This window comes from Centroberyx gerrardi, chromosome 1 (genome assembly GCF_048128805.1).
Source record: "Centroberyx gerrardi isolate f3 chromosome 1, fCenGer3.hap1.cur.20231027, whole genome shotgun sequence".
Taxonomy (NCBI): Eukaryota; Metazoa; Chordata; class Actinopteri; order Beryciformes; family Berycidae; genus Centroberyx; species Centroberyx gerrardi.
The window spans coordinates 38316947-38321692 of NC_135997.1; the positions used below are offsets into that span (position 1 = coordinate 38316947).

General features: G+C 41.1%; 1 long non-coding RNA gene across 1 annotated transcript in view; it reads right to left on the reverse strand.

The window, feature by feature from the left end:
• LOC144539477 (uncharacterized) overlaps positions 1-409 on the reverse strand; it is a 2824-nt gene extending 2415 nt beyond the window's left edge. The window contains exon 1 of the long non-coding RNA XR_013504976.1: positions 378-409. This is a non-coding gene — a long non-coding RNA (uncharacterized LOC144539477). The remainder of the gene's footprint in view (positions 1-377) is intronic.
• Between the last annotated feature and the right edge of the window lie 4337 nt (positions 410-4746).

Genomic DNA, 4746 nt, shown 5'->3' on the forward strand with positions numbered 1-4746 from the left:
CCCGCCCCCCCTGCAGAAACAGAGCAGCAGACCGGTTACAGCCTGCAGGAGGGAGGAGGAGGGAGGAGGAGGAGGGAGGGGGTGTGTGGGGTGGGGGGGGGGGGTGGGGGGGGGGGGGTGGGGGGGGAGGGTAAGACCGGGACCGGATCTACAGCAAAACTGGAAGGGAGTTTCCAAACCAGATCCATTATACAGGACATTTCCCTTTAGGACGAAGCAGCACAGTAACTCTATAGCAGATATAATAACTATAATATTCCTCATATTATATTATTATATTATGGTACTTCATGGTGTGTTGGCACCTCTACAGTAGTATAATGTCAGTGTCAGTACAGGAACATGGCAGCAGTGTCCTGCAGTCAGTCTGCTCTCACCTCGCAGTACTTTGTGATCGTTTTTATTTCTGTGGTACACATGAAGTATCTGACTCACAGCAGTACAGTCATCTTCCAGTATTCCAGTAATATTCCAGTATTCCAGTAATATACTGTATGTGTTCTGACTTCAGCTCCGCTCCAGGTTTCCCAGCAGCCTCTGCGGTGGTTTGCAGCCTCGTAGTAAACAAGGGAACCATGTGGGAAAGAGCTGGCAGCTGATTGGTCAGCTCAGCCTTCCACACACACACACCCACCAAGAGCGGCTGTTTACAGTTTCTGCACAGAATATTATACTGTCAGATATTATCTAGATATTATACTGTACACACTGTCATATATTATATAATATAATATTATATTATATTATACACACTGTTAGGTCTTATACTGTACAGTAATACTGCATCTACTGTAACACTGTATGTAGTATAACAGTGTATGTCGTTTAACAGTGCATGTAGTATTATAGTGTAGTATTACAGTGTATATGGTAGGCTATAGTGTAGTATAATAATATATACGGTATAATATAACAGTGTATATAGTACTGTAGTATATCTGCACAGTAAAACATCATAACAAAGAGCAGCAGCCTGTGTGGGCGGGAGCTTCCAATAACGATTACATAACCAAGTCTACCTCTCTCTCTCTCTCTCTCTCTCTCTCTCTCTCTCTCTCTCTCTCTCTCTCTCTCTGTGTGTGTGTGTGTGTGCAGAGCAGCACGCACACTCGTGCGCTACGTGCGGACGGACCAGCCCCCCCCTGGTCCGTCCGCATGTATTTTATTATTTATTGTGAGTAATGTTTTCTGTTGTTTGCCTTTCTTCTATACAAATTCCCCTTTAGAGACAATAAAGTCTACAACTTAAACTTCCTCTGCTAGTTTCCATACACACAGCTAGACTGGCACCAGCTACACATACTATATATACACATATAAATATAGAGTTATTTAATACACTTTACCAATAACATAATCTCTTCAATGCAGTGTAAACACCTCAGCCCAATAATAATAATTAATTAAACACAATTAAACACATGACTCAGCGGACAGCAGAGGATGCTGGGTAATAATGTTCAGTAAATAATGACCATATGTGCATCTTACAACAGCAGTCTATAGGCTGATGCAGAGGATTAACTGATTACCAACATAATCCACTTCACTGGAAATCACAAAAACGTATTTCTGTGTATCTCTATGTATATATTGTCTGTATCTCTATTCAATTCTACATATCTCTATGTGTCTCTATGTGTCTACATTTCTCTGTTTCTCTATTCATCTATGTATCTCTATCTGTCTACTATGTATCTCTATTCACAAACATACATATTCACATTCTACACTCTATGTATCTCTGTTCATCTCTATGTATCATCTCTATGTATCTGTCTGTATCTGTATCTGTATGTATCTCTTTGTCTCTATGTATCTCTATGTATCTCTATGTGTCTGTATGTATCTCTTTGTCTCTATGTATCTGTGTATCTCTATTCATCTCTATGTATCTCTATGTGTCTCTATGTATCTGTCTGTATCTGTATCTGTATGTATCTCTTTGTCTCTATGTATCTCTATGTATCTCTATGTGTCTCTATGTATCTGTATGTATCTGTATGTATCTCTTTGTCTCTATGTATCTGTGTATCTCTATTCATCTCTATGTATCTCTATGTGTCTGTATTTGTGTGTATGTAAGCTCCATTTCTCAGCGGTATCTCCTAATCAGATGATGATGTCATCACCTCACAGTTACTGTGTGCAGCAGTAATCCTGTCTGTCTAACTGATCAGGAGGATTGGGTGAAGTTATTGATTAACTCCTGATCCTAATCCTGCCCCAGCAGCCCCAGCAAACTGATTCATTCAGAAGGTAATTCCCTTTCTGTCGGCTCCTTAGACAAATGTTTGGCTTCCATTCTTCAGCTGGGTGTGGTGTGTGAGTGAGAGGCGTTATCAGGAGGTGGTGTGATGGGATCGGCTGATCTGAGTGTGTGTTTGAGTGAGAGAGAGAGTGTGCATGTGTGTGTGTGTGTGTGTGTGTGTGTGTGTGTGTGTGTGGGAGGGGGCAGGTATACGTGCATGTGTGCATGTTGGCCTGAATCTGATTCACCACCTCTAAGCCCCCCCCCCCCCCCCCCCCCCCAACCCTGCTGACAAACTCTGACTCACTGTGTCACAGCAAGATGTTAAGGACGCACACACACACACGCACACGCACACACACACGCACACAGTCTGCCAGGCTCAGCTTCCTCTCTGTGCCTCTGACTGCAGCAGCAGCTTGAGTCACTGCAGATTAGGAAACAGAAACAGAAGAACAGAACTGGACAGTGAAGGAAAGTTACAACCAGGAGACTCAGGCTGGAGTCTGACTGAAGAAGTCACATCGTTTATATTAGGCTATAGCCTGAGTATAATACATTACAGCATATGGAGGAGGCTGCAGACATAGCCTATGTACTGACTGTTCAATATATAAACTACTGTTCACTATATAAACTACTGTTCACTAAACTACTGTTTACTATATAAACTACTGTTCACTATATAAACTACTGTTCACTAAACTACTGTTTACTATATAAACTACTGTTCACTATATAAACTACTGTTCACTAAACTACTGTTTACTATATAAACTACTGTTCACTATATAAACTACTGTTCACTAAACTACTGTTTACTATATAAACTACTGTTCACTATATAAACTACTGTTCACTAAACTACTGTTTACTATATAAACTACTGTTCACTATATAAACTACTGTTCACTATATAAACTACTGTTCACTAAACTACTGTTTACTATATAAACTACTGTTCACTATATAAACTACTGTTCACTAAACTACTGTTTACTATATAAACTACTGTTCACTATATAAACTACTGTTTACTATATAAACTACTGTTCACTATATAAACTACTGTTCACTAAACTACTGTTTACTATATAAACTACTGTTCACTATATAAACTACTGTTCACTATATAAACTACTGTTTACTATATAAACTACTGTTCACTATATAAACTACTGTTCACTAAACTACTGTTTACTATATAAACTACTGTTCACTATATAAACTACTCTTCACTAAACTACTGTTTACTATATAAACTACTGTTCACTAAACTACTGTTTACTATATAAACTACTGTTCACTATATAAACTACTGTTCACTATATAAACTACTGTTCACTATATAAACTACTGTTTACTATATAAACTACTGTTCACTATATAAACTACTGTTCGCTATATAAACTACTGTTCGCTATATAAACTACTGTTCACTATATAAACTACTGTTTACTATATAAACTACTGTTCACCATATAAACCTACTGTACGCTATATAAACTACTGTTCGCTATATAAACTACTGTTCGCTATATAAACTACTGTTCACTATATAAACTACTGTTTACTATATAAACTACTGTTCGCCATATAAACCTACTGTTCACTTTATAAACTACTGTTCGCTATATAAACCTACTGTTCGCTATGTAAACTAGTGTTTGCTATATAAACTACTGTTTACTATATAAACTACTGTTTACTATATTAACCTAATGTTCTCTATTGTATCGCCCAGGCATTGGAGGTTGACCCCACGATAGGCCAGGCACCTGCCCCATCACGATTCGATGATGCACAGCCAGCCCCGTTTCTGGTGCCCCTCCTCTCTGATGTGGAGGGGTTGATGCGGGCTGGGTTTGCAAAACCCACGGACCCACTAAAAATTTCTCCTGTCTAGTAGACGGCTGTCTGCTATGCAGGACTGGGAGAGGGTTGGCTGTGCTGCCCTGCCGCCAATGGACCAGACCGTTGCGGCTCTCAAGTTCCCTTCTGGCTCTGTGTTGGGAACTAGTTGCCCAACTAAGGGATGCAGGATGTTGGATGCCTTGCTAGCTAAGGTGCATAGGACTATAGCAGTTCAGGCACAGCTGGCTAATACTGGTTCCATATTGGTGTTGAATCACCGGCTGCTGGCATGTGAGCTGGATGCCAGGCACAGTGCAAACCTGTCTCTGAGCTGCAGCTTGTTTCGTCTGTCATGGCACAGTTGATGAAGGAGCAGGTGGCAGGTGCTGGGAAGGGTATAGTGTCTCTCTGGGTGACGAGGCACCATTTATGGTTATCCCAGTCTGGATTGCAACCAGAGGATCAGGGCTGCCTTTTGAGGTTGCCGGTTGACCCCTCGGCCATGTTTGGTCCTGGGGCTAATGTTATGTTGCAGCAGGCCCAGGAAGCACGTCACTATGCCCAGGAGGTTTCCAGCGCACTGTTCAGGTGCCGCAGGTGGCAGGGGACTGGACAGTCGACCAGGTCCCCTGCACAGACAC